This window comes from Macaca fascicularis, chromosome 3, assembly GCF_037993035.2.
Source record: "Macaca fascicularis isolate 582-1 chromosome 3, T2T-MFA8v1.1".
NCBI lineage: Eukaryota > Metazoa > Chordata > Mammalia > Primates > Cercopithecidae > Macaca > Macaca fascicularis.
In genome coordinates this window covers 42446882-42463006 of record NC_088377.1, presented here as the reverse complement: position 1 = coordinate 42463006, position 16125 = coordinate 42446882, and positions in this window count along the sequence as shown.

Here is a 16125-nt window from a genome sequence, read left to right as displayed (position 1 = left end):
TTGGCGCCTGGCCCAAATGCTATTCTCTTTCTCATTACCTGAAAAATTTTAAGAAAATCCCTAGAGCCAGGATCTTTATTCCTAGTAAGCCGAAAGTCCCAAAGAAACACCCAAATTCTGTCCCTCTTAGTTTGGGAAACAAGTCTACCTTCATCAGCATGACATTTTCCACCAAAGGTGGTAACTGCAAGTCCACCACACAATGCTTAACTGGAATTGGAAGCAACATCTCAGACGATGAAAAATACATGCAAGAATCCCTAAGACAAATGGTTTATTTTCCCCTTTCTTACTAAAACAACTGCCAGTATTAACAATGGTATGCAAATCTCTTTTAGACGCCCTGCTTTTAAATCTCTATGTTTCTTCCTGAGACAGGGACTCATTCCCATCACCCAGGCATTTACAGTGTTTAATTCTGGTTATATGCTATTCTCAAATTTACAACTATTCATTTCATCTCTCTCAAATGTTGATCTATTATCACATACGTATTAAAATATTATCTCCCATGCTGCGTGATATGTTGTTTTTATATTCATCCTTTCTTAAATGAACCAAAGGTTTTAGTTGGATTAGATTGTGATTAGTCAAGTTTTCTGATTTCATGATTTCTTAAGTTGCGGTCATACGACCTCAATCACTGGAAATAGAATGTCATGAGTATTTCTCTTTACTTGCAATCACAAATTCGGGGAATGTCATCAATTGGTATGTCGGTGATTGCATGATTTCCTGAAAGTCTTTCACAGTCTAATTTGGGCACTAAGTATTTCGTCTAGGTTCAGTGCATGTTTCCAACACTTGATGCTTTATGATTTGGGTATACAGCTTCCACAAGAGCATTTCCTGCAAAGACATGTCTCGGTCCCCACTGGTAAGTCATTTCACTCGAACACAGAATCAATAGGCTGAACATGGAAAGGTTACTGCTAGAATACTTATTAGACTGCATGGATCTATTCTTTGATATTAAGGAAACAAATACACCGTGTTATTAACTGTACTTCATTGATGATTCTCAAGTCAGAAAGTACAGGTCTGACTTCCTGTCCTTCAATGCCTGAAAGGATGATCGTATCTGCCAAAAGCACATAGTTAGAAGCACATCGCAGCTCAAACACACACACACCCAGAAATATAAACAAACACAAAGAAACACTCACAAGGGCATGATTCTGCATGTTTTAAGTAAACTAACGCATTTTAAGTAAACTACCACTTAAGTTTACTGTTTTAAGTAAACACCACTGTTTTAAGTAAACTAACGCCTTCCCCAGGAGTTTTAAGTGAACTCCCTGGGGAATACAAGGGGACACACCCTATGATTCATTCTTTAACTGAGTGCTGATATTGGATTGGTGGACTGCGTACCTGATGGGTGGGTGGGGTGTTCGAGGTAGGCGGGATTAAGTTATATAAGGGCTGATGCGGCCAGATGGCGTGTCATTTGAAGACTCTCTCGGAAGAGATAGCATCTTTCTGCAACGTGCGGTCCCAGCAGAGAAAGCTTGTGATCCTTGCTCCTGGCGACATGGAGGCCGATTCACTCCACTTGGGAGGTGAGTGGCAATTCAACCACTTTTCAAAACTCACATCTTCTCGGCCAGATGCAGCTTTTGCTGAAATCCAGCGGACTTCTCTACCTGAGAAGTCACCACTGTCATCTGAGACCCATGTCGACCTCTGTGATGGTTTGGCTCCTGTGGCAAGACAGCCTGCCCCTGGGGAGAAGCTTCCTCTCAGTAGCAGGAGACCTGCTGCGGTGGGGGCTGGGCTCCAGAATATGGGAAATACTTGCTATGTGAATGCTTCCCTGCAGTGCCTGACATACACACCACCCCTTGCCAACTACATGCTGTCCCGGGAGCACTCTCAACTTTGTCATCATCACAAGTGCTGCATGCTGTGTACCATGGAAGCTCACATCACACGGGCCCTCCACCGTCCTGGCCACGTCATCCAGCCCTCACAGGCATTGGTTGCTGGCTTCCATTGAGGCAAGCAGGAAGATGCCCATGAATTTCTGATGTTCATTGTGGATGCCATGAAAAGGGCATGCCTTCCCGGGCACAAGCAGGTAGATCATGACTCTGAGGACACCACCCTCATCCACCAGATATTTGGAGGCTGCTGGAGATCTCAAATCAAGTGTCTCCACTGCCAGGGCGTTTCGGACACCTTTGACCCTTACCTGGACATTGCCCTGGATATCCAGGCAGCTCAGAGTGTGAAGCAAGCTTTGGAACAGGTGGTGAAGCCCGAAGAACTCAATGGAGAGAATGCCTATCATTGTGGTCTTTGTCTCCAGAAGGCGCCTGCCTCCAAGACGTTCACTCTACACACTTCTGCCAAGGTCCTCATCCTTGTATTGAAGAGATTCTCCGATGTCACAGGCAACAAACTTGCCAAGAATGTGCAATACCCTGAGTGCCTTGACATGCAGCCATACATGTCTCAGCAGAACACAGGACCTCTTGTCTATGTCCTCTATGCTGTGCTGGTCCATGCTGGGTGGAGTTGTCACAACGGACATTACCTCTCTTATGTCAAAGCTCCAGGAGGCCAGTGGTATAAAATGGATGACGCCGAGGTCACTGCCTGTAGCATCGCTTCTGTCCTGAGTCAACAGGCCTATGTCCTCTTTTACATCCAGAAGAGTCAACTGGAAAGATGCAGTGAGAGTGTGTCAATAGGCAGGGAACCAGGAGCCCTTGGTGCTGAACACAAAGACAGGCGAGCAACGCAAGGAGAGCTCCAGAGAGAACCCTGCCTCCACGTACCCGACTTGGAGGAGCACTTGGTGGAAAGAGCCACTCAGGAAAGCACCTTAGACAACTGGAAGTTCCTCCAAGAGCAAAACAAAACCAAGCCTGACTTCAACGTCAGAAAAGTCGAATGTACCCTGCCTCCCAACGTGCTTGTGATTCATCCATCAAAATACAAGAGTGGGATGAACAACCGTCATCCTGAACAGCAAAGCTCCCTGCTGAACCTCTCTTCAAGGAACCTGGCACCTCAGGGGTCCATGAACACTGGCACGCTCACTTCTCTGCAAGTGAGGACCAGGAGATCCAAAGGGAGGAACAAACACAGCAAGAGGGCTCTGTTTGTGTGCCAGTGATCTCAGGAAAAGTCTCCATGCAAACGCAGGAGTGCATGCGCACACACACTGACACACACACACACATACACGTACACACACACACACCCACGAGGGGGTTCGCGCCCGCACACACACACACCATCACCTACGCAGTCAATCCGGCATAAAGTAATGAGGAGCCCAGGTGTCTGTCTACACAAGAGGGAAAACTGGATAGTGATGGCTGCGTTTCAGGATGAGCCCAGACATGGGAAACATCGAGTTTTGCAGTCGTGAGTCTTCTGAACCTGTGGAGGGATTGTCTGTGTGTTTGTGTTCACGGTAGATGTCATTCAGTGTGAATTTCTGAATATGACATATTGCGGTGTAGAGTTGCGCGTGAGGTTATTGCAGGGGACGGGGTTGACTATTTTCTCTTGGGGTGTGTTTCGTTCGTCAGTTGTTGGTGAGCACCAGACGTTGAAATTTTGCGAACGTGGGACTTCTGTGGATCCTTCTCGCTACCTTGAGTAGTGGAAACTGGAACGCATTTGAAGAGAGGAAGGGTGTTCTTCTTTGGAACCTGCCTCGCCGTTTTTACATTACTTGTTGAATGGACGTCAGGCGCCCTAGGACTTGTGCCCTTGGTGGAACCCACAGAATGCTGGAGACAGACAGACAGACACACTTGCCTATTGAATGGTGTCCATTTCCAATGAATTGAAGCAGAAAATCATCCCACTGGTATGTGAGTCATTTGGAAGTACGTCGTATTGATAATAAAGGAAATCAAACACAGGAGCGTGTGTGTATTCAACTAAAATAAAATCAGCAAGCACTGAAATAAATCGCATTTGGTGTGCATCAAAATGGCGTCTGGGAGATTCCGGGTCAATCGTCCAGCTGCGAAAGGTGCATCTCTGAAGCACAGTCCCTGACCTGCAGTGAGACTTGTTCATCCGAGGTGGTGTTGCAGTGGAAATGATTGTGGGAAATGGCCCCTTCCTTTTGTGTATTCGCTGATTGGATTTCAGGCTCCGTTTCTCGTTCGGTACAGCGATCCAAGTTGACCAACCCGAGAGGAAAGATGTCCAGGGCATAACTCAGGGCTCCATACAACCACAGAATCTCGGGTGCAACCCTGCTCAAGCACACAAATGCGCGTATTAGCAGTGTCTCTGTGTGTGACGTGTGTGCAAAGTACAGTGTGATGAGCATGACTGGCAGACAGGTGATCCATTGGGCTCACCTGAAAATCAGTTATGAGCATGAAAGAACACCGACGCCCAGGTCCCCGCTTCAGACATAACACCCACCAGCGTCTTGTGTGAAGCCACGGCATCTGGACTGCTCATGCTTCTGGGGATCATTCTCCTGAAAATGGTGGCTCCTTTCTCCCTGTGGAGCAACTCTCTACGCAGCGCTTCTTTCCTCCCCCAGGACTCATTTCATCGGGCCCGGGAAGCCTTCTGATTCAACACACCTGACCCATGAAAAGGAAAGGGAAAGAAAGGAGGCCAAAGGTCACACTCTCCTCATTCCACCATCCTCCCTAAAATCATCCTGATTTCATGGGCCCTGAGACAGGGGATGCTTCTGTACACCTCGAGGCCTTGGCGCCTGGCCCAAATGCTATTCTCTTTCTCATTATCTGAAAAATTTTAAGAAAATCCCTAGAGCCAGGATCTTTATTCCTAGTAAGCCGAAAGTCCCAAAGAAACACCCAAATTCTGTCCCTCTTAGTTTGGGAAACAAGTCTACCGTCATCAGCATGACATTTTCCAGCAAAGGTGGTAACTGCAAGTCCACCACACAATGCTTAACTGGAATTGGAAGCAACATCTCAGACGATGAAAAATACATGCAAGAATCCCTAAGACAAATGGTTTATTTTCCCCTTTCTTACTAAAACAACTGCCAGTATTAACAATGGTATGCAAATCTCTTTTAGACGCCCTGCTTTTAAATCTCTATGTTTCTTCCTGAGACGGGGACTCATTCCCATCACCCAGGCATTTACAGTGTTTAATTCTGGTTATATGCTATTCTCAAATTTACAACTATTCATTTCATCTCTCTCAAATGTTGATCTATTATCACATACGTATTAAAATATTATCTCCCATGCTGCGTGATATGTTGTTTTTATATTCATCCTTTCTTAAATGAACCAAAGGTTTTAGTTGGATTAGATTGTGATTAGTCAAGTTTTCTGATTTCATGATTTCTTAAATTGCGGTCATACGACCTCAATCACTGGAAATAGAATGTCATGAGTATTTCTCTTTACTTGCAATCATAAATTCGGGGAATGTCATCAATTGGTATGTCGGTGATTGCATGATTTCCTGAAAGTCTTTCACAGTCTAATTTGGGCACTAAGTATTTCGTCTAGGTTCAGTGCATGTTTCCAACACTTGATGCTTTATGATTTGGGTATACAGCTTCCACAAGAGCATTTCCTGCAAAGACATGTCTCGGTCCCCACTGGTAAGTCATTTCACTCGAACACAGAATCAATAGGCTGAACATGGAAAGGTTACTGCTAGAATACTTATTAGACTGCATGGATCTATTCTTTGATATTAAGGAAACAAATACACCGTGTTATTAACTGTACTTCATTGATGATTCTCAAGTCAGAAAGTACAGGTCTGACTTCCTGTCCTTCAATGCCTGAAAGGATGATCGTATCTGCCAAAAGCACATAGTTAGAAGCACATCGCAGCTCAAACACACACACACCCAGAAATATAAACAAACACAAAGAAACACTCACATGGGCATGATTCTGCATGTTTTAAGTAAACTAACGCATTTTAAGTAAACTACCACTTAAGTTTACTGTTTTAAGTAAACACCACTGTTTTAAGTAAACTAACGCCTTCCCCAGGAGTTTTAAGTGAACTCCCTGGGGAATACAAGGGGACACACCCTATGGTTCATTCTTTAACTGAGTGCTGATATTGGATTGGTGGACCGCGTACCTGATGGGTGGGTGGGGTGTTCGAGGTAGGCGGGGTTGAGTTATATAAGGGCTGATGCGGCCAGATGGCGTGTCATTTGAAGACTCTCTCGGAAGAGATAGCATCTTTCTGCAACGTGCGGTCCCAGCAGAGAAAGCTTGTGATCCTTGCTCCTGGGGACATGGAGGCCGATTCACTCCACTTGGGAGGTGAGTGGCAGTTCAACCACTTTTCAAAACTCACATCTTCTCGGCCAGATGCAGCTTTTGCTGAAATCCAGCGGACTTCTCTACCTGAGAAGTCACCACTGTCATCTGAGACCCATGTCGACCTCTGTGATGGTTTGGCTCCTGTGGCAAGACAGCCTGCCCCTGGGGAGAAGCTTCCTCTCAGTAGCAGGAGACCTGCTGCGGTGGGGGCTGGGCTCCAGAATATGGGAAATACTTGCTATGTGAATGCTTCCCTGCAGTGCCTGACATACACACCACCCCTTGCCAACTACATGCTGTCCCGGGAGCACTCTCAACTTTGTCATCATCACAAGTGCTGCATGCTGTGTACCATGGAAGCTCACATCACACGGGCCCTCCACCGTCCTGGCCACGTCATCCAGCCCTCACAGGCATTGGTTGCTGGCTTCCATTGAGGCAAGCAGGAAGATGCCCATGAATTTCTGATGTTCATTGTGGATGCCATGAAAAGGGCATGCCTTCCCGGGCACAAGCAGGTAGATCATGACTCTGAGGACACCACCCTCATCCACCAGATATTTGGAGGCTGCTGGAGATCTCAAATCAAGTGTCTCCACTGCCAGGGCGTTTCGGACACCTTTGACCCTTACCTGGACATTGCCCTGGATATCCAGGCAGCTCAGAGTGTGAAGCAAGCTTTGGAACAGGTGGTGAAGCCCGAAGAACTCAATGGAGAGAATGCCTATCATTGTGGTCTTTGTCTCCAGAAGGCGCCTGCCTCCAAGACGTTCACTCTACACACTTCTGCCAAGGTCCTCATCCTTGTATTGAAGAGATTCTCCGATGTCACAGGCAACAAACTTGCCAAGAATGTGCAATACCCTGAGTGCCTTGACATGCAGCCATACATGTCTCAGCAGAACACAGGACCTCTTGTCTATGTCCTCTATGCTGTGCTGGTCCATGCTGGGTGGAGTTGTCACAACGGACATTACCTCTCTTATGTCAAAGCTCCAGGAGGCCAGTGGTATAAAATGGATGACGCCGAGGTCACTGCCTGTAGCATCGCTTCTGTCCTGAGTCAACAGGCCTATGTCCTCTTTTACATCCAGAAGAGTCAACTGGAAAGATGCAGTGAGAGTGTGTCAATAGGCAGGGAACCAGGAGCCCTTGGTGCTGAACACAAAGACAGGCGAGCAACGCAAGGAGAGCTCCAGAGAGAACCCTGCCTCCAGGTACCCGACTTGGAGGAGCACTTGGTGGAAAGAGCCACTCAGGAAAGCACCTTAGACCACTGGAAGTTCCTCCAAGAGCAAAACAAAACCAAGCCTGACTTCAACGTCAGAAAAGTCGAATGTACCCTGCCTCCCAACGTGCTTGTGATTCATCCATCAAAATACAAGAGTGGGATGAACAACCGTCATCCTGAACAGCAAAGCTCCCTGCTGAACCTCTCTTCAAGGAACCTGGCACCTCAGGAGTCCATGAACACTGGCACGCTCACTTCTCTGCAAGGGAGGACCAGGAGATCCAAAGGGAGGAACAAACACAGCAAGAGGGCTCTGTTTGTGTGCCAGTGATCTCAGGAAAAGTCTCCATGCAAACGCAGGAGTGCATGCGCACACACACTGACACACACACACACATACACGTACACACACACACACCCACGAGGGGGTTCGCGCCCGCACACACACACACCATCACCTACGCAGTCAATCCGGCATAAAGTAATGAGGAGCCCAGGTGTCTGTCTACACAAGAGGGCAAACTGGATAGTGATGGCTGCGTTTCAGGATGAGCCCAGACATGGGAAACATCGAGTTTTGCAGTCGTGAGTCTTCTGAACCTGTGGAGGGATTGTCTGTGTGTTTGTGTTCACGGTAGATGTCATTCAGTGTGAATTTCTGAATATGACATATTGCGGTGTAGGGTTGCGCGTGAGGTTATTGCAGGGGACGGGGTTGACTATTTTCTCTTGGGGTGTGTTTCGTTCGTCAGTTGTTGGTGAGCACCAGAAGTTGAAATTTTGCGAACGTGGGACTTCTGTGGATCCTTCTCGCTACCTTGAGTAGTGGAAACTGGAACGCATTTGAAGAGAGGAAGGGTGTTCTTCTTTGGAACCTGCCTCGCCGTTTTTACATTACTTGTTGAATGGACGTCAGGCGCCCTAGGACTTGTGCCCTTGGTGGAACCCACAGAATGCTGGAGACAGACAGACAGACACACTTGCCTATTGAATGGTGTCCATTTCCAATGAATTGAAGCAGAAAATCATCCCACTGATATGTGAGTCATTTGGAAGTACGTCGTATTGATAATCAAGGAAATCAAACACAGGAGCGTGTGTGTATTCAACTAAAATAAAATCAGCAAGCACTGAAATAAATCGCATTTGGTGTGCATCAAAATGGCGTCTGGGAGATTCCGGGTCAATCGTCCAGCTGCGAAAGGTGCATCTCTGAAGCACAGTCCCTGACCTGCAGTGAGACTTGTTCATCCGAGGTGGTGTTGCAGTGGAAATGATTGTGGGAAATGGCCCCTTCCTTTTGTGTATTCGCTGATTGGATTTCAGGCTCCGTTTCTCGTTCGGTACAGCGATCCAAGTTGACCAACCCGAGAGGAAAGATGTCCAGGGCATAACTCAGGGCTCCATACAACCACAGAATCTCGGGTGCAACCCTGCTCAAGCACACAAATGCGCGTATTAACAGTGTCTCTGTGTGTGACGTGTGTGCAAAGTACAGTGTGATGAGCATGACTGGCAGACAGGTGATCCATTGGGCTCACCTGAAAATCAGTTATGAGCATGAAAGAACACCGACGCCCAGGTCCCCGCTTCAGACATAACACCCACCAGCGTCTTGGGTGAAGCCACGGCATCTGGACTGCTCATGCTTCTGGGGATCATTCTCCTGAAAATGGTGGCTCCTTTCTCCCTGTGGAGCAACTCTCTACGCAGCGCTTCTTTCCTCCCCCAGGACTCATTTCATCGGGCCCGGGAAGCCTTCTGATTCAACACACCTGACCCATGAAAAGGAAAGGGAAAGAAAGGAGGCCAAAGGTCCCACTCTCCTCATTCCACCATCCTCCCTAAAATCATCCTGATTTCATGGGCCCTGAGACAGGGGATGCTTCTGTACACCTCGAGGCCTTGGCGCCTGGCCCAAATGCTATTCTCTTTCTCATTATCTGAAAAATTTTAAGAAAATCCCTAGAGCCAGGATCTTTATTCCTAGTAAGCCGAAAGTCCCAAAGAAACACCCAAATTCTGTCCCTCTTAGTTTGGGAAACAAGTCTACCGTCATCAGCATGACATTTTCCAGCAAAGGTGGTAACTGCAAGTCCACCACACAATGCTTAACTGGAATTGGAAGCAACATCTCAGACGATGAAAAATACATGCAAGAATCCCTAAGACAAATGGTTTATTTTCCCCTTTCTTACTAAAACAACTGCCAGTATTAACAATGGTATGCAAATCTCTTTTAGACGCCCTGCTTTTAAATCTCTATGTTTCTTCCTGAGACGGGGACTCATTCCCATCACCCAGGCATTTACAGTGTTTAATTCTGGTTATATGCTATTCTCAAATTTACAACTATTCATTTCATCTCTCTCAAATGTTGATCTATTATCACATACGTATTAAAATATTATCTCCCATGCTGCGTGATATGTTGTTTTTATATTCATCCTTTCTTAAATGAACCAAAGGTTTTAGTTGGATTAGATTGTGATTAGTCAAGTTTTCTGATTTCATGATTTCTTAAATTGCGGTCATACGACCTCAATCACTGGAAATAGAATGTCATGAGTATTTCTCTTTACTTGCAATCATAAATTCGGGGAATGTCATCAATTGGTATGTCGGTGATTGCATGATTTCCTGAAAGTCTTTCACAGTCTAATTTGGGCACTAAGTATTTCGTCTAGGTTCAGTGCATGTTTCCAACACTTGATGCTTTATGATTTGGGTATACAGCTTCCACAAGAGCATTTCCTGCAAAGACATGTCTCGGTCCCCACTGGTAAGTCATTTCACTCGAACACAGAATCAATAGGCTGAACATGGAAAGGTTACTGCTAGAATACTTATTAGACTGCATGGATCTATTCTTTGATATTAAGGAAACAAATACACCGTGTTATTAACTGTACTTCATTGATGATTCTCAAGTCAGAAAGTACAGGTCTGACTTCCTGTCCTTCAATGCCTGAAAGGATGATCGTATCTGCCAAAAGCACATAGTTAGAAGCACATCGCAGCTCAAACACACACACACCCAGAAATATAAACAAACACAAAGAAACACTCACATGGGCATGATTCTGCATGTTTTAAGTAAACGAACGCATTTTAAGTAAACTACCACTTAAGTTTACTGTTTTAAGTAAACACCACTGTTTTAAGTAAACTAACGCCTTCCCCAGGAGTTTTAAGTGAACTCCCTGGGGAATACAAGGGGACACACCCTATGGTTCATTCTTTAACTGAGTGCTGATATTGGATTGGTGGACCGCGTACCTGATGGGTGGGTGGGGTGTTCGAGGTAGGCGGGGTTGAGTTATATAAGGGCTGATGCGGCCAGATGGCGTGTCATTTGAAGACTCTCTCGGAAGAGATAGCATCTTTCTGCAACGTGCGGTCCCAGCAGAGAAAGCTTGTGATCCTTGCTCCTGGGGACATGGAGGCCGATTCACTCCACTTGGGAGGTGAGTGGCAGTTCAACCACTTTTCAAAACTCACATCTTCTCGGCCAGATGCAGCTTTTGCTGAAATCCAGCGGACTTCTCTACCTGAGAAGTCACCACTGTCATCTGAGACCCATGTCGACCTCTGTGATGGTTTGGCTCCTGTGGCAAGACAGCCTGCCCCTGGGGAGAAGCTTCCTCTCAGTAGCAGGAGACCTGCTGCGGTGGGGGCTGGGCTCCAGAATATGGGAAATACTTGCTATGTGAATGCTTCCCTGCAGTGCCTGACATACACACCACCCCTTGCCAACTACATGCTGTCCCGGGAGCACTCTCAACTTTGTCATCATCACAAGTGCTGCATGCTGTGTACCATGGAAGCTCACATCACACGGGCCCTCCACCGTCCTGGCCACGTCATCCAGCCCTCACAGGCATTGGTTGCTGGCTTCCATTGAGGCAAGCAGGAAGATGCCCATGAATTTCTGATGTTCATTGTGGATGCCATGAAAAGGGCATGCCTTCCCGGGCACAAGCAGGTAGATCATGACTCTGAGGACACCACCCTCATCCACCAGATATTTGGAGGCTGCTGGAGATCTCAAATCAAGTGTCTCCACTGCCAGGGCGTTTCGGACACCTTTGACCCTTACCTGGACATTGCCCTGGATATCCAGGCAGCTCAGAGTGTGAAGCAAGCTTTGGAACAGGTGGTGAAGCCCGAAGAACTCAATGGAGAGAATGCCTATCATTGTGGTCTTTGTCTCCAGAAGGCGCCTGCCTCCAAGACGTTCACTCTACACACTTCTGCCAAGGTCCTCATCCTTGTATTGAAGAGATTCTCCGATGTCACAGGCAACAAACTTGCCAAGAATGTGCAATACCCTGAGTGCCTTGACATGCAGCCATACATGTCTCAGCAGAACACAGGACCTCTTGTCTATGTCCTCTATGCTGTGCTGGTCCATGCTGGGTGGAGTTGTCACAACGGACATTACCTCTCTTATGTCAAAGCTCCAGGAGGCCAGTGGTATAAAATGGATGACGCCGAGGTCACTGCCTGTAGCATCGCTTCTGTCCTGAGTCAACAGGCCTATGTCCTCTTTTACATCCAGAAGAGTCAACTGGAAAGATGCAGTGAGAGTGTGTCAATAGGCAGGGAACCAGGAGCCCTTGGTGCTGAACACAAAGACAGGCGAGCAACGCAAGGAGAGCTCCAGAGAGAACCCTGCCTCCAGGTACCCGACTTGGAGGAGCACTTGGTGGAAAGAGCCACTCAGGAAAGCACCTTAGACCACTGGAAGTTCCTCCAAGAGCAAAACAAAACCAAGCCTGACTTCAACGTCAGAAAAGTCGAATGTACCCTGCCTCCCAACGTGCTTGTGATTCATCCATCAAAATACAAGAGTGGGATGAACAACCGTCATCCTGAACAGCAAAGCTCCCTGCTGAACCTCTCTTCAAGGAACCTGGCACCTCAGGGGTCCATGAACACTGGCACGCTCACTTCTCTGCAAGGGAGGACCAGGAGATCCAAAGGGAGGAACAAACACAGCAAGAGGGCTCTGTTTGTGTGCCAGTGATCTCAGGAAAAGTCTCCATGCAAACGCAGGAGTGCATGCGCACACACACTGACACACACACACACATACACGTACACACACACACACCCACGAGGGGGTTCGCGCCCGCACACACACACACCATCACCTACGCAGTCAATCCGGCATAAAGTAATGAGGAGCCCAGGTGTCTGTCTACACAAGAGGGAAAACTGGATAGTGATGGCTGCGTTTCAGGATGAGCCCAGACATGGGAAACATCGAGTTTTGCAGTCGTGAGTCTTCTGAACCTGTGGAGGGATTGTCTGTGTGTTTGTGTTCACGGTAGATGTCATTCAGTGTGAATTTCTGAATATGACATATTGCGGTGTAGGGTTGCGCGTGAGGTTATTGCAGGGGACGGGGTTGACTATTTTCTCTTGGGGTGTGTTTCGTTCGTCAGTTGTTGGTGAGCACCAGACGTTGAAATTTTGCGAACGTGGGACTTCTGTGGATCCTTCTCGCTACCTTGAGTAGTGGAAACTGGAACGCATTTGAAGAGAGGAAGGGTGTTCTTCTTTGGAACCTGCCTCGCCGTTTTTACATTACTTGTTGAATGGACGTCAGGCGCCCTAGGACTTGTGCCCTTGGTGGAACCCACAGAATGCTGGAGACAGACAGACAGACACACTTGCCTATTGAATGGTGTCCATTTCCAATGAATTGAAGCAGAAAATCATCCCACTGGTATGTGAGTCATTTGGAAGTACGTCGTATTGATAATCAAGGAAATCAAACACAGGAGCGTGTGTGTATTCAACTAAAATAAAATCAGCAAGCACTGAAATAAATCGCATTTGGTGTGCATCAAAATGGCGTCTGGGAGATTCCGGGTCAATCGTCCAGCTGCGAAAGGTGCATCTCTGAAGCACAGTCCCTGACCTGCAGTGAGACTTGTTCATCCGAGGTGGTGTTGCAGTGGAAATGATTGTGGGAAATGGCCCCTTCCTTTTGTGTATTCGCTGATTGGATTTCAGGCTCCGTTTCTCGTTCGGTACAGCGATCCAAGTTGACCAACCCGAGAGGAAAGATGTCCAGGGCATAACTCAGGGCTCCATACAACCACAGAATCTCGGGTGCAACCCTGCTCAAGCACACAAATGCGCGTATTAACAGTGTCTCTGTGTGTGACGTGTGTGCAAAGTACAGTGTGATGAGCATGACTGGCAGACAGGTGATCCATTGGGCTCACCTGAAAATCAGTTATGAGCATGAAAGAACACCGACGCCCAGGTCCCCGCTTCAGACATAACACCCACCAGCGTCTTGTGTGAAGCCACGGCATCTGGACTGCTCATGCTTCTGGGGATCATTCTCCTGAAAATGGTGGCTCCTTTCTCCCTGTGGAGCAACTCTCTACGCAGCGCTTCTTTCCTCCCCCAGGACTCATTTCATCGGGCCCGGGAAGCCTTCTGATTCAACACACCTGACCCATGAAAAGGAAAGGGAAAGAAAGGAGGCCAAAGGTCCCACTCTCCTCATTCCACCATCCTCCCTAAAATCATCCTGATTTCATGGGCCCTGAGACAGGGGATGCTTCTGTACACCTCGAGGCCTTGGCGCCTGGCCCAAATGCTATTCTCTTTCTCATTATCTGAAAAATTTTAAGAAAATCCCTAGAGCCAGGATCTTTATTCCTAGTAAGCCGAAAGTCCCAAAGAAACACCCAAATTCTGTCCCTCTTAGTTTGGGAAACAAGTCTACCGTCATCAGCATGACATTTTCCAGCAAAGGTGGTAACTGCAAGTCCACCACACAATGCTTAACTGGAATTGGAAGCAACATCTCAGACGATGAAAAATACATGCAAGAATCCCTAAGACAAATGGTTTATTTTCCCCTTTCTTACTAAAACAACTGCCAGTATTAACAATGGTATGCAAATCTCTTTTAGACGCCCTGCTTTTAAATCTCTATGTTTCTTCCTGAGACGGGGACTCATTCCCATCACCCAGGCATTTACAGTGTTTAATTCTGGTTATATGCTATTCTCAAATTTACAACTATTCATTTCATCTCTCTCAAATGTTGATCTATTATCACATACGTATTAAAATATTATCTCCCATGCTGCGTGATATGTTGTTTTTATATTCATCCTTTCTTAAATGAACCAAAGGTTTTAGTTGGATTAGATTGTGATTAGTCAAGTTTTCTGATTTCATGATTTCTTAAATTGCGGTCATACGACCTCAATCACTGGAAATAGAATGTCATGAGTATTTCTCTTTACTTGCAATCATAAATTCGGGGAATGTCATCAATTGGTATGTCGGTGATTGCATGATTTCCTGAAAGTCTTTCACAGTCTAATTTGGGCACTAAGTATTTCGTCTAGGTTCAGTGCATGTTTCCAACACTTGATGCTTTATGATTTGGGTATACAGCTTCCACAAGAGCATTTCCTGCAAAGACATGTCTCGGTCCCCACTGGTAAGTCATTTCACTCGAACACAGAATCAATAGGCTGAACATGGAAAGGTTACTGCTAGAATACTTATTAGACTGCATGGATCTATTCTTTGATATTAAGGAAACAAATACACCGTGTTATTAACTGTACTTCATTGATGATTCTCAAGTCAGAAAGTACAGGTCTGACTTCCTGTCCTTCAATGCCTGAAAGGATGATCGTATCTGCCAAAAGCACATAGTTAGAAGCACATCGCAGCTCAAACACACACACACCCAGAAATATAAACAAACACAAAGAAACACTCACATGGGCATGATTCTGCATGTTTTAAGTAAACGAACGCATTTTAAGTAAACTACCACTTAAGTTTACTGTTTTAAGTAAACACCACTGTTTTAAGTAAACTAACGCCTTCCCCAGGAGTTTTAAGTGAACTCCCTGGGGAATACAAGGGGACACACCCTATGGTTCATTCTTTAACTGAGTGCTGATATTGGATTGGTGGACCGCGTACCTGATGGGTGGGTGGGGTGTTCGAGGTAGGCGGGGTTGAGTTATATAAGGGCTGATGCGGCCAGATGGCGTGTCATTTGAAGACTCTCTCGGAAGAGATAGCATCTTTCTGCAACGTGCGGTCCCAGCAGAGAAAGCTTGTGATCCTTGCTCCTGGGGACATGGAGGCCGATTCACTCCACTTGGGAGGTGAGTGGCAGTTCAACCACTTTTCAAAACTCACATCTTCTCGGCCAGATGCAGCTTTTGCTGAAATCCAGCGGACTTCTCTACCTGAGAAGTCACCACTGTCATCTGAGACCCATGTCGACCTCTGTGATGGTTTGGCTCCTGTGGCAAGACAGCCTGCCCCTGGGGAGAAGCTTCCTCTCAGTAGCAGGAGACCTGCTGCGGTGGGGGCTGGGCTCCAGAATATGGGAAATACTTGCTATGTGAATGCTTCCCTGCAGTGCCTGACATACACACCACCCCTTGCCAACTACATGCTGTCCCGGGAGCACTCTCAACTTTGTCATCATCACAAGTGCTGCATGCTGTGTACCATGGAAGCTCACATCACACGGGCCCTCCACCGTCCTGGCCACGTCATCCAGCCCTCACAGGCATTGGTTGCTGGCTTCCATTGAGGCAAGCAGGAAGATGCCCATGAATTTCTGAT